At 50.2% G+C, this 21,139-nt stretch overlaps 1 long non-coding RNA gene across 1 annotated transcript; it reads right to left on the minus strand.

Annotated features, from left to right (window-relative positions):
* Nucleotides 1-544: 544 nt before the first annotated feature.
* LOC129394438 (uncharacterized) lies at nt 545-20,312 on the minus strand. Its single transcript, XR_008621705.2, has 3 exons — nt 13,262-20,312; nt 3,044-10,750; nt 545-1,369 (listed from the first exon to the last, which is right to left on the minus strand). It is a non-coding gene; the product is annotated as an uncharacterized LOC129394438 (long non-coding RNA).
* Nucleotides 20,313-21,139: the final 827 nt, after the last annotated feature.

Here is a 21,139-nt window from a genome sequence, read left to right on the forward strand (position 1 = left end):
GGAGCTGCAAGATAGACTGAGACCCTCACAGGTTGGGCTCTGTGTCCCCACCCAAATCTCATCTGGACTTGTAATCCTCGTGTGTCAAGGGAGGAACCTGGTGGGAGGGGATGGGATCTGGGAACAGTTTCCCCCCTGCTGCTCCCCTGATAGTGAGGGAGTTCTCAGGAGAGCTGATGGTTTGAAAGTGTGGCACTTCCTGGTTCTCCACTCACTCCCTCCTGCCACCTTGTGGAGAAGGTGCCTGCTTCCCCTCCGCCTTCTGCCATGACTGTAAGTTCCCTGAACTGGGAGTCAATTAAACCTCTTTCCTTTATAAATTACCTAGTCTCAAGTATTTCTTTATAGCAGTGTGAAAACAAACTAATACCCCTTCCCTGAGGTGCCTTCTCCTTAGGCAACCAGCTGCCCCCATGCTCCTCCTCTGCCCCGTTCTTTCTTTTGTGCTCATGAGGCCCAAGTGATAAACAGGGCCAGCCCCAGCCCCATCCTACTGCAGGCCTGTGTGGCTGCTGGAGAGGCTGGGCTCCTTTCCTCACCCCGAGGGTGCCTGATATGCTCTTTGGATTCTGGAGGAAACTGACCCCCTATTCTCATACTGGTGCAACATCTTCCAAGACCTCAAAGCTGGAAAACATGAGCCAGTCTTTTTTCTTGTCTCCACTTGCTAGGGCTGTCATTGGGACAGTCCTAGAGGGTGGTGCCAATGGATGAATGCATGGATGGATGGACAGTAATCCAGGGATGATGTCCCTGTCTGTCCTGAACCGGGCCCTTCCTCCAATGAGAAGCCTTCCTGAGTGAGTTTATACAGTCATCCCTTGGTATCCATGGAGGATTAGTTCTAGGGTCCCCAGGGATGCCAAAATCCATGGATACTCAAGTCTCTGATATAACATGGCCTAGTGTTTACATATAACCTATGCACATCCTCCCGTATATATTAGACCATTGCTAGATTATTTATGATACGTAATACAATGCAGATGCTACATAAATGGTTGTGATACTGTATTGTTTAGGGAATGATGACAAGAACAAAGTCTGCACATGTTCAATAGAAACATAACCGTCCAATTTATTTTCTGAACATTTTCCATCTGCTGTTGGCTGAATCCGCAGAGCTCCCTCCACAGATATGAGAGCCAAGTGTGCTTTGAGAGCAGGGTGGGTGAGGTTGCTAATGAGTACAGGGGAGCAGGTGTCGATCAGGAGGGCCCTGCATTGGGGCATCTGGACACCCTGTCTCAGGACTTGAGACACCATTTGGATGGCACAGGCAGACTCAGTCCAGGTCAAAGCCCTCCCCTTGGATGTTCATTTTATCCCAAGCTCTTTCTGGACCCTGGAATTTGGCATCCCCTAGGCCCTGGGTGGAAGGACAGATGAACCAGATTTTAGATAACACGTCTAGAAGAGTGAGCCCCTACTGTGTGCCCGGCACTTTCCCCACAGGATCCTCTAGCTAGAATATCCAAGGGTCATGGAGAGAAATACCCAGTTAAAATATCAGAAACGAAAAAGAGATACAATTAGAGACACTAAAAAGACCATTAGGGACACTAAAAAGACCATTAGGTAATAGTATTAGTATTTGTATTCTGAGATCCAACAGCAGCAGTCACTTCCCTCCACCCCTATGTGTATCCCAGGACCACCCTGGGCGGGGAGGGCTTGAGGTTAGGGAGCAGCCATGGATGCTCTGATGCTGGCCCTGGGCCTCAGGGGTGACAGTGATGAGGAACTGGGTGCACATGAGTGGGGCAGCCAGGCCTGGCCAGAGAAGCAACATACACGTGCACAGACGTGTTTATCCACGTACACGTGTGCACGCACGTGCACACATTGCAGGCAGGCATGTTGTGGCACTTTCTAGCTGTACCCTATGCTTGGGAGAACTACTGTTTCGTGTTACCTCCACAGCTGGCTTTATTTCTGTTACCTCAGCGGGATCAATGGCAGGGCAGATGTTTACTTTGAACTAGGAGCTGAGTTATACTTTGTCAGATTCCATGAGGTGACGCTGTATAAAGGGTCTGGTTCAGGGGCAGGCTGTGAGTAAGGGCTCAATAAATTACAACTCTAATGACTAGCTATAAATTATCAGCCACATTATTAGGACAGCAATGGCCCAGACTTGATAGGAGCCCAAGGGACAGCACCTAACCCAGCCAGTGGAAGGGAGATTGGGGAAGGCTTCCTGGAGGAGATAAGGACTGGGCTGAGTCTTAGAAGGTGAGCAGACACCAACTAAAGAAGGTGAGAAGGGCAATCCAAGCAGAGGAAACCAAATGAGAGGGAGCACAGGGCTGGGGTGCGCCAGAGCATCTTGTGAAGGGCAGGAGTCTTGAGAGATGAGACTGGGGAGGTCTGTGGAGCCAGGGGGGTGAGCTTGTTTGCTGGGGTTACTGGTTTTTCTACAATGAGTAACACAATCCTGATTTTATAGGGGAGGAGACAGCCTCAGTGATGGTCACTTGATTTTAGAAGATGGAGCTCAGCTACCTCTGAGTCATAGGATAGAATGCTAAGGCACAGGCTGGGCACGGTGGCTCATGTCTGTAATCCTAGCACTTTGGGAGGCTGAGGCGGACAGATCGCTTGAGCCCAGGAGTTCAAGACCAGCTTGGACAAGATGGTGAAACCCCATCTCTACAAAAAATACAAAAGTTAGCCGTGTGTAGTGGCACATGCCTATAGCTCCAGCTACTCAGGAGGCTGAGGTGGGAGGATGGCTTGAGTCCAGGAGATCGAGGCTACAGTGAGGCAAGGACATGCTACTGCACTCCAGCCTGGGCAACAGAGAGAGCAGGAAGCAAGGAAGAAAGGAAAGAAGGAAGGAAGGAAAGGAAGGAAAGGAAGGAAGGAAGGAAGGAAGGAAGGAAGGAAGGAAGGAAGGAAGGAAGGAAGGAAGCCCAGACAGGGCAGGGACTCACCTAAGTAGCCCTGCATGGAGGGAGCCTTGGTTTTCCCACCCCATTTCCAGTGCTCCTTCCATGCCCTCCCCCTGCCTTCCTCTCACTGGAAACAGCCTCTACCTGACCTTGTCCTCTGCATCCTCTGATAGGTAGCTGATACCAGACAAGGTTTTGCAGGGACTCCAGGTGTCCCTCGGTGTCTGTTGAGATTAAACCCAATGCAAAATAAGGCTTAATCCCAAATCTGCAATGGAGAGGAAAGACAGGAAGTTTCCTTCTTGCCTGGGCCAGAAAAGGCTGCAGCTCCTGTCCCTTCCCTTCACCCCACCGTCCAAGTCCTCCCTGGGCTGTTCAGGGATTCCTAGGGGGTCAACAGAGAGGGGTGAGAGCTGGAGGCGGTCACTGGGGTATGACGGGGCCTCCTTGACAGAGCAGGTGGTGAACTTTCTGCCTTTAAATATTTTGAAATAGCAACAGACATAAGAAAGCACAAAAAATCCCAGATGGCACATTATTTCCTCCAGCCCGGTGTCCCCCCACCTCCCAGGGTCCCAGGCACAGGAGCCCAGGTTCACACCAGCAGGAGGCTAGGACTGGAAATTCTGCAGACTTTCCAAGCGTGTTTATTCACATTCCTGTGGGCCCCCAGGGCCCTGCTGAGCTTCCCAATATTAGCTGAGAAAGAAAAAAAGCAGTTCCTGACATCCGGAGCAGATCTGACATTCATGGTTAGACCTCAATGTTGTCACAAACTCATCTGACTTTCATGGGGAACATTAACAAACTCACAGAATTCCAACCTCCAATAAGGTTACTCTGAGACCATGATAAAATGAGGCAAGGCAAGGCCATGTCATAATTTTGTCTAAGCACTGACAAAAACAAGGTCACTATGCTGTCACCCATAAAATACCAAATAATCTCTCTCGGCTAAAGTGAGTGACTGCTATCCTTTGAACAGATTTATAAAGATCTAATTCACATTCCATTTAACTCATCCATTCAAAGTGTATAATTTGGTGGCTCATGCCTGTAATCTCAGCACTTTGGGAGGCCAAGGTGGAGAATCGCTTGAGCCCAGGAGTTCGAGACCAACCTGGGCAACATAGCGAGACCCTGTCTCTACAAAATAATAAATTTTAAAAATTAGCTGAGCATTGGGAGTTCAAGACCAGCCTGGACAACACGGTGAAACCCTGTCTCTACTAAAATACAAAAAATTAGCCAGGTGTGGCGGCATGCCCCTCTAGTCCCAGCAACTCAGGAGGCTGAGGCAGGAGAATTGCTTGAACCTAGGAGGCAGAGGTTGTAGTGAGCCAAGATCGTGCCACTGTACTCCAGCCTCAGCTACAGAGTGAGATACCATCTCCAAAAAAAAAAAAAAAAAAAAAAAAGGCTGAACATGATGGTGCACAACTGGTAGTCCCAGCTATTTGAGGTGGGAGGTCGAGGCTGCAGTGAGCTATGATTATACCACTGCACTCCAGCCTGGGCGACAGAACAAGACTCCGCCTCACAGAAAAAAAAAAAAAGAAAGAAAAGAAAAAATGTACCTATCAGATACTATGCTTTTACTGGAGTGATGAAATAATCTGTACACTAAACCCCCATAACACACAATTTATCTGTATAACAAACATGCACATGTACCCTTGAACCTAAAAGCTAAAAACATTGAAAAAATTATATTCACTGAAGCATGCAACCATCACCATGTTATATTTATTTATTTTAATTTTTAATGTTTGTGAGTATATAGTAGGTGTATTTATTTATGGGGTATATGAGATGTTTTGATACAGGCTTACAATGCATAATAATCACATCAGGGTCAACAGGGTATCTATCACCTCATGCATTTATCCTTTGTGTTTCAAATGATCCAATTATATTCTTTTAGTTAATTTTAAGTGAAGTTAAATTATTTTTTACTACTGTCACTCTGTTGTACTAGCAAATACTAGGTCTTATTTGTTCTAATTTTTTTGTACCCACTAACCATCCCCTCTCCCCACCCCCGCCCCACTGCTACCTTTCCCAGCCTCTGATAATCATCCTTCTACTCTTTATGCCCATGAGTTGAATTGTTTTAATTTTTAGCTCCCACAGGTAAGTGAGAACATGCGATGTTTGTCTTTCTGGCTTATTTCACTTAACATAATGACCTCCATTTCCATCTATGTTGTTTCAAATGACAGGATCTCATTCTTTTTTATGGCTAAATAGTACTCCATTGTGTATATGTACCACATTTTCTCTACCCATTCGTTTGTTGATGGACACTTAGGTTGCTTCTAAATCTGGGCTATTGTGAACAGTGCTGCAATAAACACAGGAGTGCAGATAATTCTTAGATATACTGATTTCCTTTCTTTTGGGTACATACCTAGCAGTGGGATTGCTTGATCGTACGGTAACTCTATTTTTAGTCTTCTGAGGAACTTCCAAACTGTTCTCCATAGTGATTGTATTAATTTACATTCCATCAATGGTATATGAGGGTTCCCTTTTCTCCACAACCTCACCAACATGTGTTACTGCCTGTCTTTTGGACAGAAAACATTTTAACTGGGGTGAGATGACATCTCATTATAGTTTTGATTTGCATTTATCTGATGATTAATGATGTTGAGCACCTTTTTATATGTTTGTTTGCCTTTTTTTTTTTTTTTTTTTTAAGACAAGGTCTCACTCTGTTGCCCAGGCTGGAATGCAGTGGTGCAATCTCAGCTCACTGCAACCTCTGCCTCCCGGGTTCAAGCAATTCTCCTACCTCAGCCTCCAGAGTAGCTGGGGTTACAGGAGCCCACCACCACAACTGGCTAATTTATATATATATTTTTAGTAGAGACAGGGGTTCACCATGTTGGCCAGGATGGTCTCAAACTCCTGACCTCAGGTGATCCACCTGCCTTGGCCTCCCAAAGTGCTAGGATTCTAGGAGTGAGTCACTGCGCCTGGCCCTGTTTGCCATTTGTATGTCTTATTTCTTTTTTTTTTGAGACAAAGCTTCGCTCTTGTTGCCCAGGCTGGAGTGCAATGGCACGATCTCAGCTCACCGCAACCTCCACCTCCCAGGTTCAAGCGATTCTCCTGCCTTGGCCTCCCTAGTAGCTGGGATTACAGGCATGTGCCACCACACCCAGCTAATTTTGTATTTTTAGTAGAGACGGGGTTTCTCCATGTTGGTCAGGCTGGTCTCGAACTCCCGACCTCAGGTGATCTGCCCTCCTCAGTCTCCCAAAGTGCTGGGATTACAGGCATGAGCCACCACGCCCGGCCTTATTTTTTTTTTTCAATGTAGAATATGTGTCTTCTTTTGAGAAATGTCTATTCAGATATTTTGCCCATTTTTAAATCGGATTATTCGATTTTTTTCCTATGGAGTTATTTGAGCTTCAGATGAGTGGTTTGCAAATATTTTCTCTCATTCTGTGGGTCTCTTCGTTGATTGTTTCCTTCGCTGTTCAGAAGCTTCTGAACTTGATGTGGTCCAGCATGCTAAATTCAGAACATTTCCATCCCCAACATTTCACCCCAAGAAGAAACCCCACCCCCCTGAGTCATTACTTCCAAATCCTCCTCTCTCCCCCCAACCCTTGACACTCAGCGTCCCAAGTAAGTAGGACTACAGGTACATGCCACCACGCCTAATTTTCTTTTCTTTTTTGTTTTTGAGGAGATGAGGTCTTGCTATGTTGCTCCAGCTGGTCCTTCACTTATTTAATCCTACCAGCTAGTGTTCTGGTATCTCCTCTGAATTTTTAATTAATTTCACTTCCAGAGAATTAAGTATTATTTTTGTTGACAGTTTGTTCTCTCAAACGGCATTGCATTTAGTAATACTTTTTTAGTTGTTGGGGTTTTTGTTTTTTCAAATGTTATTAATTTGTTTCCCTTTCCAGCTGAAGAAATAGTGACCAGGGGAGTAAATATTCTCAGGCCACTGTGTTTGTATATTATGGACAATCAAGAAAGAACTAGGGTATGTTAGAGACAGAACTCCAGAGGTCAGGTCATCTCCGTCTACTCACTTGGTGGACTTGGCTAAGTCACGTGATCTCTCTGGGCCCCTCCATTTCTTCATCTATAAAATGGACTAATACTTTCAACCTAGTACATGAAAGAAAATATGCTGATTGAACCAATCCTACCCCTGTTGCAACCTCACACCAGAGCACAGGCTGGGTGTTCATGTATGTTCCCTTGCCTGGTCTCTGGCTTTCCCTCTAGGAGATATCCTTCTTAACTCTGGTACTCCTGGGAGCTGGGCTAAAGCTGATCTCTCGATTCTTGCCTCTGCCCAGTTTCATTGCAGGCAGCCTCCACTGAACTATGCCCACATCATCATCCCTGAATGGAAGATCTATAGCATGATGAGGTTCAATCAAATACCACTAAACAAACAAACAAAAAGCCACTGGCCTGATCGGTTGTAATATATTCTTTACAAAGTCCTTTATGATACTTATCTTAGTAAAAATGGTGTTAAAACTTTGCTATATATGCCAGGCACGGTGGCTCACGCCTGTAATCCCAGCACTTTGAGAGGCCGAGGCAGGTGGATCACCTGAGGTCGGGAGTTCGAGTCCAGCCTGACCAACATGGAGAAACTCTGTCTCTACTAAAAATACAAAATTAGCTGGGCGTGGTGGCGCATGCCAGTAATCCCAGCTACTCAGGAGGCTGAGGCAGAAGAACTGCTTGAACCTGGGAGGCAGAGGTTGCAGTGAGCCCAGATTGCGCCATTGCGCTCCTGCCCGGGCAACAAGAGCGAAACTCCGTCTCAAAATAAAAACAAAAACAAAAAACAAAAAAACCCCCAACTTTGCCATATTGCTTATGTGGTATATCTTAATCTATAACAAAGTGACACCCGTGTCAGCCAGCCTACACCCCTGGAAATCAGCCTTCCTTGCTTAGGGCTCCAGCAAGGCTCTCCCCACCCTTGCTGGTCTCCTGGGAAAAAGAGGAATTCAGGCAGCAACAGTCAAGCAAGCAGGTGCTTCAGCAAGCAAGTAATCCATCTCAAGAAGCCGTAACCAGCGATGGTTCAATAATTCTTAGGAGTCTTGTGAAGTCTGCAAGCTCCATAAACGAGGGCTCTTGCATGTCCTCAGGTGAGCTCTGCTTTGTTGTCATCTCATTGAAGTGGACCCGCAGCAGCAAGGTGAGCAAAGCCAAAGGAAGCCCCCTGCCTGAGTCCAGCTCAGGTGAACTGACAGTCCAGACAGGACAACCGAGAGGGACCCTGTTTTCATACTGCTATAAAGAGCTGCCCATGGCCAGGCGTGGTGGTGGGCGCCTGAGGCAGGAGAATCACTTCAACCCAGGAGGTGCGGGTTGCAGTAAGCCAGATCACACCACTGCACTCCAGCCTGGGTGACAGAGTGAGACTCCGTCTCAAAAACAAAACAAAACAAAAAGGCCGGGCACGGTGGCTCACATGTGTAATCCCAGCACTTTTGGTGGCCGAGGTGGGCAGATCACTTGAGGTCAGGAGTTGGAGACCAGCCTGGCCAACATGGTGAAACTCCGTCTCTACTAAAAATACAAAAATTAGCTGGGCGTGGTGGTGTGTGCCTGTAATCCCAGCTACTTAGGAGACTGTGTCAGGAGAATCGCTTGAACCTGGGAGGTGGGGGTTGCAGTGAGCCGAGATCACGCCACTGCACTCCAGCCTAGGTGACAGAGTGAGACTCCATCTCAAAACAAAACAAAACCAAAAAACTACCCAAGACTGGGTAAGTTAGAAAGGAAAGAGGTTTAATTAACTAACAATTCTGCATGACTAGGGAGGTCTCAGGAAACTTACAATCATGGCAGAAGGGGAAGCAAGGCACCTCCTTCACAAAGCAGCAGAAAGAAGTGTGGAGTGATGGGGGAAGAGCCCCTTATAAAACCATCTGATTTCCTGAGAACTCACATACTATCATGAGAACGGCATGGTGGAAACCACGCCTACGATTCAATTACCTCCACCAGGTCTCTCCTTTGACACGTGGGGATTATGGGGATTACAATTTAAGATGAGACTTGGGTGGGGACACAAAGCACCTAACCATATCAGCCCCAAAGCCATGGCTGGAGAAGGCTCCTGCCAGAAGTCCATCCCGCAGCCCTCAGACTCCACTGTGGCCTTTCCTCACTCTGCTTCCTATCTCCATTTTTCTTTCTCTGAAGGAGGTTGCTCTATCAATGCCTCCCATGACAACACATGCCCCCTCCTCCCCCACCCCCCAGGCTCAGCGATAAGGAAGCTGGTGCCCTGAATCCCTGCCCCACCCAAGACTCCTTCCTTTTTTTCCCACTTAGTCTACTTGAAACTCCTCTCTGTATTTTTTAAATTAAGTTACCCACCTCAGCTTTGTTTCTCAAAGGCTTTAATTTTTCCGGGAAGAGCTGCAATCGTTTCTTGGCAGGAGTAGTTTCAGGTTTGCAATGCTCTGAAAGAGAGACTCTCAGAAACACGGGACCTCCATTTTGGTGTCAGCACCGCACGCACCCCCACCCAAGCCAGCACCGTGGCTGGAAAGCTTACGTATAGGATAAGGGATGTGGGTGGAGTGGGAATTGACGTGGAGGATGTTGGAGATCAGATCAACAGATGCTACAAAAAAACCCAATCCCTCCCCACCGAAAGACGGCAATACTCAGGCTAGGAGCCGCTGCACTAGGTGCTAGGGACCCACTGAATTTTCACCAGGGCAGTAGCTTGGTCAGATCTCTATTTCCAGAAACATCGCCCTGGAATCCTTTCCTTGGATGGAAGGAGAAGTTGACCCCGAAGAGTTACTCAGTCAAGGGCGACTCATTGCTCCACTCTAAGGTTTCTCTAAGCACAGGGCGGTGGCGAAAGGGAAGGGCTGCAGGGTGGAGTCCGGCACCAAGACCTCCCGGCCCGGCTTTTAGCAGCACATGGCCGCTTGAGATGATTTCTTTTGAAAACGGGCAGTGGTTGAAAACCACTGCTTCAAAACACAGACTGGCGGAGTGGTAAATACTAACGAGGAGTTTTAGCAATGGACTCTGTTAACAGAGTCTGGTCGCCTGAGAAGGGCCTCGGAGGACTGGCCAGGTTGGAGAACGATTTCAACTGCGTACTGGACAACACACAGAAGACTGCGGGGAGCCTTAGCCCCTACCCGGCCTGCAGTGCTCTCTGGGGCACACGGCAGCCCCACGACGCCTTTGGGTTTCTTCGAGCGCTACTCGCACGCACCAGCGCCCACGCAGCTGCAACGCCAAACGCCCGCCAGCACCTTAGGGCCGCGGGAGTCCCTTCCCCAGGCCCGCCCCACACGCCGGCCTTTTCTGCCGCTTCCCAAGCCGGAGCCAATCAGCGCTCAGCAGCGACCGGCAGGGACGACCAATCGACTTATCCTGCGTTGTACTAAAGACCTAGAAATCGAGCGTCGTACATTCGATCGACGGAACGTCTGGGCCCTAGTGCTAAGTTGGGTGACTGTTCGGTGGTTGTCTCGGGGGTTGCAGGAAGATCCTATTTCCTTGGCGTAGAAGGAGAGGTTGACCCCGAAGAGTTAAGATTCTCGAAGCACACTATTTATCCGTGGCCCTCCTCCTCCTTCGCGGGGTAGCTTGGGGCAAGTCATCTATTCTCTCTAGATCTGTGTTCTGCCTAAAAATTAATGAATGGGACAAAATGGTCTCTACAGTCCCTTGTTTATCCTGGCCCTGCAAATCCAGGATCACTGCCGTTGTATCTCAGTCTGATGTCGGTGGTCTTGCGCTGGCCGGTGTTCTGAAACTTTGTCGGCAGTAACATGCACTCCAGTCAGGCTCTTCAGTCCAGGACAACATCGCCGGGGAAACTGAGGCATAAGAAAAATAAAAATGGGCATTGTCCATCCACAAATATGTATTGTGCTCCCGTTGTGTATCTGGCACTGCCCTGGTGCTGGGTCCCCTATGAGAAACAGGCATGGTCCTTGTGCCCCTAGTTATAAACTATGTCACTTCCATCAGACTCTGAGATCCCCAGGGAGGAGCTGTACTCTCATCAAGCTGCTCTCATCAGCAGACAGGATGGAGACAGACTTGTAGGCCTGCATGCTCCTGGGCTCCTCTTGAACTCCCAGCTCAGCCACTGGCTGTCTTCTACCCACAGATCTGAAAGGAGCCAGGGCGGACAGGCTGCAGCAGTACCTCTTTTCTTGAGGAAGCCACCTTCTCCTGGCTGTCCAACCCTGAGAGGACCTTGGAAGTTTGGGGGAGTCCCTCTTGGCACTCTGATTTATCCAGAGTGCACCCAATCACCCTCTACACATGCACACCCCCCCACCCCCCCCCCCCCACACACACACTCCTCCAGCCTGATACCCTGCTGGGGTTCTTTTGCAGAGTTTTGTCTTGAGGTCATCAGAGAGGTCGTGCTCCATGGGGCATTGAAGCACCACAGAGAAAAACCCCTGCAAGGCCAGGAAAGCATCTGAGAGGCATCTGAAGTCAGAAGGCCTGTGCTGGAATCCTAGCTTTTTCTGGCAGTGTGGTCTGGGTAATTTAACTTCTACCAGCACCATGTGTATAAATGAACATCATCACAGCACATACCTCACAGATTGCTGAAAGGATTAAATGAAATGATGGATATAACTCACTTGCAGCATGCCTGGCAGAGACATACAGTAAATGGGCAAGAATTGGGAGCTACTGTTATTATTGTGTTATTGTGATTATATTCAGCAGGAAGGAGGCCTCCCAGGCTAGGCACCAGTCCTTAATGAGAAGGTGCCCACTTTATGTCCTCTCCTGTTTCTAACTCTCCTCTTCTGCCTCCTGTGGTCCCAGCTGAGTGGCTGTACCTCAGCAATATCCAGTTTCCTGCCTCAGAACATGAAGCCCAGATATACAAGCTGAAGGAGGGTGCCACATTTGAGGGGCAAGGGAAGATCAGGTAGGGACCCTGTGCTTCAGAGCTTTGGTCACATCCGCAAGGAGCACAGCAGGCCCTACCAGATAAACAAACAAAATCAGGAGGGCTCCAAGGTGGGACAGAGAAGGAAGATTGTTAAAAATTGAATCTGCTAGACTGGGCGTGGTGGCTCACGCCTGTAATCCCAGCACTTTGGGAGGCCGAGCCAGGCGGATCACTTGAAGCCAGGAGTTCGAGACCAGCCTGGCCAACATGGCGAAACCCCATCTGTACTAAAAATACAAAAAATTAGCCAGGCGTGTGGTGCGAGCCTGTAGTCCCAGCTACTCGGGAGGCCGAGGCAGAGAATTGCTTGAACCCGGGAGGTGGAGATTGCAGTGAGCTGAGATCATACCACTGCAGTCTATCCTGGGCAACAGAGCAAGACTCTGTATATTTAAAAAAAAAGGCAAAAATTGAATCTGCTGTGCCCAACCAAGCCATCAGCTGATCAGCTGTGGGGTCCTGCCCTGAATCATTTACTCCTCACCCTATCTCTGGGACCATCAGGGCAGGCAGGCAGCAGCAGATGTTTTCCAAGCTCTACTGCTCCCAGGCCAGCATGACATCTGCAGTGACCATTTTAACAGGCTGGACACCCTCGTGTCCCCCTACCACTTATCCTTGGCCCACTTGCCACTTGTGCCTTACCCAGTGGGGAGCGAGTGGCAAGGCCTTGGCTCTGGGTTCCACAGGTAGAGTTTTGCAGAGGAGTCCAGTGAACTCATTCTTTACAAAACCTACCCAGGCCTGCTTTCAGCCACCCCTCCTGCTAAGATTATATGTAATATATAATATTATATATTTTTTTATAGAGACAGGGTTTTCCTCTGTCACCCAGGCTGGAGTACAGTGGCATGAACACAGCTCACTACAGCTGCAAACCCCTGGGCTCAAATGATCCTCCTACCTCAGCTTCTTGAGTAGCTAGGACTACAGGCATGCACCACCAGGCCTAGCTTTTCTTTTTTTTTTTTTTTTTTCTGTAGAGATAAGGTCTCACTGTCTTGCTCAGGCTGGTCTGGAACTCCTGGCCAAGCCATCCTCCTGCCTTGTCCTCCCAAAAATGCTGGTATTACAGATATGAGCCACCGTGCCTGGCCAAGAGACTATATATTTTGAGCAGCTGCTGGAAAGTGGGGACTAAGTTCTGGTCTGAGGAGAACTTCCTGGGCGTCCAGGAAAGAAATATCTGACATTGTTGGTGCACAGTGAGTATAGTCCTCACTGGTCACCCAGAGGACAGGGTGTGGCTCCCTCCACAGTGTAGCTCCCTAGCCCCCAAAAGCTGGACCTGGGCTCTCCGCAGTCACCAGAGATCCCTCTCCTTCCTCCCCAACAAAGTGTTTGGCTGGCTGCAGCAACTGTGTAGACCCTGACTAGTGGACATTCCTAAGTACCAGGGGCTCACCTTGTGTCCCGCCAGGCTGGTCCAGAAGGCTGTTGCGGGCAGGTGGGATAAGAAATTCAGGAAGCTGAAACAGCCAGAAGGTGGAACCTGGCCGGCTCGGGGGAACTGCCTGTGGAATGGCCCAGCGCTGAATGAGTGGAACAGTGGGTGGGCCTTGAAAGCGAACTCAGGAGATGGGGCGTTGTGTATAGGCAAGTCGCTAACCGGGAGCCCCGCGCCTCATTCCGACTGGATCAGGGGATCCCGCCTGTCCACGGTCCCCATGCGCGGTGCGCTCCCCCTCCTAGGGCCGTAATTGCCACAGCCATCCCTACGCGTCTCCAGCCCCCGTCGTCTTTGTCCATTCGGTTCCGAGGCCGCGCTTGGACTGGGGCGCCCACGACTGACCCCGGAGGCACAGCGAACGGCGCAGCTGCAGGGACTCCCTGTCCTGCAGGCGACTGGGCTCCCGCGAGGCAGCAGGTGCCGAGGACTAGCAGCAGATCTGGTGTGCAGAACCCTGGATTCGAGTCCTGGCTTCAGAGACCCTCGGCTGTGTGACGTGGAGGCGTCGGCCGCCCTCTGAGAGCCTTCGTGGATGACAGCTGATGCTTGAGACTACCTTCCTCGGCTGCTGAGAGGCTCAGAAGGGACCGCATGTAAAACGCCTTGGAATCTTAAATCTACTTAATTCCATTTACCTGCTTCCCAGAAACGGTCCATGGCTTCCGTCCCGGTCATAGCGCTGCGCAGCGGGACCGTTCTGCCCCGCTGCCCTCGAACAGCCCGTCCGCGCTCCATTGCCCCTCCAGGTGCCGTTATTTTGCCTTTTAACCTGGGGCGGGAGGTTTTAGACGAGGCTGCAAGTCTGGGCCAGCGGGGGCCTGAGGGTCCCTTGCAACCAGCACCCGCGACGGTGTCTACACTGGAATTCCAAGGGAAAGAGGGCTCCAGGGGCGCGACCAAGGTTTGGTCTTCTGCTGAGCGCTGCTGGATGAATCGCCAGCTTTCGCCCGCGGCCCCCTCCTCCTCATCCCTGACCCCAACTCGACAAGATCCCCCGAGCGCAGGCCCAAACTCCGCACAGCTTGTGGGCCGTGAGGTCCAGGTCTCGAAGCTCGGTCCCGCTGGGGCTGTCCCTCCGCCTCTACATCCAGGGTAAAGACCGCGGAACCAGGCGGGGGTCTGGGGAGCCTGGCTGCGACCTCGGCTGCAGGCTTCCGCAGCTGCTTCCAGGGTGCTGTCCACCCCGTGGTGCTGAAGTGCCCTACGCCCCTCCGCCACCTACCGGAAGCCGCGTCCGCGCTACAGCCTCCACTCAGGATTCGACCCGAACTCCAGGACGCGTCCGCACTGGTCCAACAGCCCTCATGGATCGTCGCCTGCCTCAACTGTTTAGACCACCGCGGGTTTCACCCGGAAGCACCGGGGAGGTCGGAGATTGCCTGAGAGGCTCGGCGAAGGTCCATGCCTTGTTCAGTCCCAGGCAGTGCGGGACAGGTGGGCGAAGCTCGAACCCCATTCTCTGTCCCGGCACTGGCAGGAATTCACTTATTATGGAGATAGTCCTCGATCACAGGATAGACCTGTCCTGTAATTGTCTGGGCCCCGGGAAGGTTTCCCTCGGTTTTTAGAATCTCAACCGCGGTGTGGCCATCCAAGCTGTGCCAACACTGCTACCTGCGAAGCAGGAGAGAAAAACCCCTGGAATTCCTCCCGCACATCTTTCACAAAGTGAATATGCCCTTCTTTGACACTGGGTACAGCCACTTCGGGACCAGATTTTTGCTCCTGAGCATATAAAATCACAAGCTTGGGCAGGCACAGTGTCTCATGCCTGTAATCCCAGCACTTTGGAAGGCCGGGGCGGGCGGATCGCTCGAGCCGAGGAGCTCGAGACCAGCCTGGGCAACATAGTGAAGCCCCGTCTCCACAAAAAACATAAAAATGAGTCGGGAGTGATGGCACTGCACCTGTAGTCCCAGCTACTTGGGAGGCTGAGGTGGGAGGATCACCTGAGCCCAGAAAGTTTCAGTGAGCTATGATCACACCACTGCACTCCAGTCTGGGCAACAGAGCAAGACCATGTCAAAAAAAAAGAAAAGAAAGAAAAACAAAAAGAAAAGAAATGTCTTTCCTTTTTGGAAAGCTTGGATGACCACAAGGGGGTTGAGATTCTAAAAGCCGAGGGAAAGCTTCCCAGGGCCCAGCCTCCCCATACAATTCATAGGACAGATCTGGAGTGAATGAGGACTACTATATCCATAAAAAGAAAGAGAAAGGAAAGACAAGACAATATTGCCCAGTGAGTCAAGCATGATCGTAGCACAAAGAAGCAGGGCACTCTTCCCCAGAGCAGGCCAGTTCAGAGAGGCAGTCCAGGGCTATGCCCCAGTATGGCTCCCGCCATGCTCCTGCGCGGTGTCCTAGGGCCTCCTGGCACCTTCTTATCATCAGCCTGGGGCGAAATGCCAGACCAGATGGTAGAGGCAGAAGTCAAGCAGGCAGGTGCCGTCCAGGGCATTCCAGGCCAGCTGAGTGTGCAGCCAGCGCCCAATTCAGACGGCGCCCCAGGTCAAGGCTGGCCCGCTTAGGGACCGCGCTCGGGCTGGACGTCGCGCTCAGCGCGCAGGGCCCCCATGGACGTCGCGCCGCTGACCTAGCTGTCAGACATCGCCACGAGGAGTAGGCAGGCTCGGGAGGCCGAAACGCTGTGCTCACCTCGAGCACTGCCAGGCTGCTGGAGAGGCTTTCCGGGGCACAGAAGCTGCAGCGGCGCGGGGCGGTGGGCTGTGAGCGAGCATCTGTAGGGGAGCGTTTCCCGCGAGAAAGCAGAACCTGCGCCAGCCGAGGGCCCTAGGGCTGCTGGTAGGAGGACTGTTCTCTATCGTCCAGCTGCTCCCGACCTCTTCTCTGAACTGGCCCTGCTCTGGGGAACAGCGCCCTGCTTCTTTGTGCTACGATCACGCTTGACTCATTGGGCAACATTGTCTTGTCTTTTCCTTCCTTTTATGGACATAGTCCTCACTCACTCCAGACTTGTCCTGTGAATTGTATGGGGAGGCTGGGCCCTGGGGAGCTTTCCCTCACGGCTTTTAGAATCTCAACACCCTTGCCGCCCGCCCTGGCAGGGTGGAGATACAACCAGAAGACAGACACCGCTCCCCTAAACCCCAGCCTCCAGTATAAGCTACAAAATAAAAATGTGGGCAGGGTGAGGTGGCTCATGCCTGTAATCCTAGCTCTTTGGGAGGCCGAGGCGGGTGGATCAGCTGAGTTCAGGAGTTAGAGACCAGCCTGGCCAACATGGTGAAACCCCGTCTCTACTAAAAATACAAAAAAATTAGCCCGACATGGTGGCGGGCATCTGTAGTCCAGGCTACTCTGGAGGCTGAGGCAGGAGAATGGCGTGAACCCGGAAGGCAGAGCTTGCAGTGAGCTGAGATCGCACCACTGCACTCCAGCCTGGACGGCAGAGAGAGACTCTGTCTCAAAAAAAAAAAAAAAAAAAAAAAAAAAAAATTAGCTGGGCATGGTGGCTTGTGCCTGTAATCCCAGCTACTCGGGAGGCTGAGGTAGGAGGAGCACTTGAGCCAGGGAGGTGGAGTTTGCAGTGAGCCAAAATCACATCACTGCATTCCAGCCTGGGCAACAGATTGAGACTCTGTCTCAAGAAAAGAAAGGAAAAAAAGAAAGAAAAAGAAAAGAAAAAAGAAAATGTGAAGCTCTTCTAATGTGAAGCTCTTCTAAGTGCAGCTGCTCTGCAACTATGCAAGCCCCTGCCCCATGAAGCCAGGCCTGCCCCTAGTCCTTTACCACACAAGGCTCATTAAACTTCGGAAATCTCGGAGTTACTTACTAGGAAAAAGCCATTCCCCACTTCCCCATTTGCATAATAAACGGAGAGGCAGCGAAGACCCATCTAACCACCCCACGTGTACCCATGTGTCACCCTTATCAGATGCAGGAGGTGAGCTAAGCTGCCAAATGCTTGGCTTCTTTCTGCGGCTGTAATACAGCCATCCCTCCCCAGGGCCACACCTGGAGAAGGGAGTGGCTAGGACAGGGTCTTCAGGGAAACTGCTGCCTTATTCTCAACTGCTTGTCTCAGTCCCCATCCCCCCAACCCCCAACTCAATATCTAAGAGAGAGAGAGTAGTTCCAATAGGGAAGTCTCCTGAAGGAGGCTAAAGTTCTGGGTACTGGGTTTGGGGTGGACCTAAAGAGTTTTTTTTCAATTCTCTGAATGCTATTTCATTGCTGTTAAATGATACTCTTCCCCTAAATGGAAAGGAGACAGGAAGGACAGACTGATCTACAGTTAGACAGAAAGAACTTCCAAAGTATTAGACGAGCAGGGACAGCAGAGGGCGCCAATGTTGTGCAAGGGCACTCAGGGAGGAGGCACCCACAAGCACATTTTTTTCTCACACCCTGCAAATCTATTCAGAACCACCTCACCCCCAACCTCACACATATTTCCCATCTCACAGGCACATCAGAGGTCAGAGTGAGGACTCCAGGCTCTGATTCTCCCACTGGCCGCCAAGGGACCTTCACTAGCCCCCACCGCACTCCTCAACTATTTTCATGAACTTAGTTAGGGCAGCTCCCCTCAGTGGGGAGCTGGGTAGAGGAGCTGAGACTCCCAGGTTCCCTGCCCATCCAGCGGCCCTGTCCATCTAGCAGGAAGGCGTCCGCTGCAATGTTCTTTATAATGGGGAGTGAGCTGATGATACAACCTGGGTGTACTGTGGAGCCACAAAATGAAAGTTGCAAAGGCTGCCCAGTAACATGGACTCAGGTTTACACTGAAATGTGGACATTAAAAAGCAGGACCCTCCATTGTTCACTATGTCAATAGCATGCTTGCATATAGATAAAGGCTGCAGGGGACACAGAAAAATTAAACACGGATTGAGGTGGGGTGTTTTTTCTTAAAAATACATCAAACTTGTAAAATGATTGCCTCTGGGAAATAAGGTTATGAATAATGTTTCTTTTTCTCCTTTCCAAATGTTCTACAATGAGCAAGTGTTTTTTGGGTAATCAGGAAAAAGAAGTTCACACACACACACACACCCCTGAAAGAGCTTGCTTGCTTCCTTCCTTCCTTTCTGCTTGCCTTCCTTCCTTCCTTTTTTTCTTTTTTTTTTTTTCTTTTCTTTTTGAGACAGAGTCTTGCCCTGTCACCCAGGCCGGAGTGCAGTGGCATGATCTTGGCTCACTGCAACCTCTGCCTCCCGGGTTCAAGCGATTCTCCTGACTCAGCCTCCTGAGTAACTGGGATTACAAGCATGCGCTGCCACCACACCTGGCTAAGTTTTGTATTTTTAATAGAGATGGGATTTCACCATGTTGGTCAGGCTAGTCTCAAACTCCTGACCTCAGATGATCCACCTGCCTCCACCTCCCAAAGTGCTGGGATTACAGGTGTGAGCCCCCACCCCTGCTAGTCCTTTCTTTCTCCCTCTTTCTTTCTTTCTTTCTTTCTTTCTTTCTTTCTTTCTTTCTTTCTTTCTTTCTTTCTTTCTTTCTCTCCTTCTTTCTTTCTCTTTCTTTCTTTCCTCTCTCTCTTTTTTCTTTCTTTCCTCTCTCTCTCTCTCTCTCTCTTTCTTTCTTTTTTTCTTTCTTTCCTCTCTCTCTCTCTGTCTCTTTCTTTCTTTCTTTCTTTCTTTTTACAGACAGGGTCTCACACTGTTGCACTGTTGCCCAGGCTGGAGTACAGTGGCATGCTCATAGCCCACTGCAGCCTCCATCTTGATCTCCCAGACTCCAGGGATTCTCCTACCTCAGCCTCCTGAGTAGCTGGGACTATAGACGTGCACCACCATACTCCCCTAATTTTTTATTTTTTGTAGAGACAGGGTCTCTCTATGCTGCCCAGGCTGTTTTCAAACACCTGGGCTCAAGTGACCTTCCTGCCTCAGCCTCTCGAAGGGCTGGGATTACAGGTGTGAGCCACTGTGCCTGGCCAAGTCTCTTTTTTCTTTCCTTTTCTTTTCTTTTTCTTCTTTCTCTCGCTGTCTCTCTTTTTTTTTTTTTTTTTTTTTTTTTTTGAGGCAGAGTCTCACTCTATCACCCAGGCCCCAGGCTGGAGTGCAGTGGTGTGATCTTGGCTCACTGCAGCCTCCACCTCCTGAGCTCAAGTGATTCTCCAGCCTCAGCCCCCCAGGTGGCTGGGACTACAGGCATGTGCCACCATGCCCAGCTCATTTTTGTATTTTCTGTAGAGACCGATTTCACCATCTTGTCCAGGCTGGATTTGAACTTCTGGGCTCAAGCAACCTGCCAGGCTTGGCCCCTCAAATTGCTGGGATTACAGGTGCGAGCCACCGCCAAGCCACCCGCGAGCCTGTTTTCTTAATGTTGTCACCATGTTAATTAAGGAAGGACCATTCCTTTCCCCACCAAAGTTGCTCGTGTGGCTCTTCTTCTCCCCAACCCAATTCCCCCTCATCACCCTCTTTAGGGGATCCCTCCACCACAAAACCAGAATGTAAATGAACACACTTGCAAAATCCGACCTCGCTCTGATCCCAGCCTCCTGCTGGTGTGAGCCTGGGCTGTTGTGGCCAAGATGCTGAGAGGGGAGGGGACGACCACGGGGGAGTATTCCTGAGTTTTCTGCAGGAGAGGAACAGAACATATGTCACCTCTATCACTGGGTTTTTCCACACGTATTACTGCTATTGTTATTTCAAAATGTTCAGGGCCAGAAGTTTCTGCCAACTCCTGTACCAAAAAGGCTCCTGTCCTTCCCTAGTGACAGTCTCCAGCTCTCTCTGCCGGCCCCCTCCCTCCCCTCCCCCAGATTCTCTGCACAGTCCAGAGAAATAGGGCAGGCATAGAGGGTGGGAAGAGGGCACGCAGCCTCCACAGGTGCTGGCAGGAAAGGAGTTTTTTCGTCTTTGCTGGAATACAGCAGAGATCCAGGCTGGGGAGAGGTGGAGCCCAGGCTATTGACTAACCCTTCTTTTGTGTGGATTTAATCTCACTCTCCGGGAACACAAAAGCTGGAATCTCTGCAAACCTTTCCCTGAATAATCTGCGAGTCAGCGGAGAATCGAATCTGCGGGTGAGGAAAGCCAGGGCAGATGGAGGCTGGGACTCCCAGTGGGAGGGAAGTATGTGGTGTTGGGAGGAGGTGAGATGGCACAGAAAGAGCACTGGGAAGTGGGGCAGGAGACCAAAGTTCTAATCCCACCTCTACTCCTCTCTCCTTGCTGTGAATTTGGGCAAACCACTGCCCTCTCTGAGCCGCAGCTTCCTCTTCTGTAACTCATAGAAGTAACAGAGGATCCCTACCTGCTTCTGGGGTCGAGTGACCCTCTCTGAGAATGTTTCCCGGTCTATAAAATTAAGATCTTGATATCTATCCCCCACCAAAGGAAAGATCAGTCCAACCTTCCAATCCTAACAGACAAGCCCTGTCTGGTCCCAAACCCCTCTCCAGCCTCACCTCCATGCCTTTTCTCATTCTGTTTCCTTCACCTGCATCTCCCTTCCCTTTTTAAGTTAAAGTCTACTTTTCTTTGAAGACTCAGTGCGGGTCTGATCTCTTGAGGGAGGCTTCCCCAGTCTCTTTCCCACAGGCTGGGTTAGGGGCTGCTCCTCTGGGCTCCTGTGCTGTTCTGGGCATAAGGCCACTGTGGCCTTAACAACTAAGAATTACAGCTGAGGTTTACTGAGCACTCAGTAAGTGTCCAGACAGGCCCTTCACCCAGCATTACCTTGTGGAATTCTAACCACGCTCTTGTGAAGGTATTGCTGGTTTTCTCTTTTTCTGTTTTCTTTTTTTTCTTTTTGAGACAGAGTCTTGCTCTATTGCCCAGGCTGGAGTGCAGTGACACAATCTCAGCTCACTACAACCTCTGCCTCCTGGGTTCAAGTGATTCT

The sequence above is a fragment of the Pan paniscus genome, chromosome 19, assembly GCF_029289425.2.
Source record: "Pan paniscus chromosome 19, NHGRI_mPanPan1-v2.0_pri, whole genome shotgun sequence".
NCBI classification, from domain to species: Eukaryota; Metazoa; Chordata; class Mammalia; order Primates; family Hominidae; genus Pan; species Pan paniscus.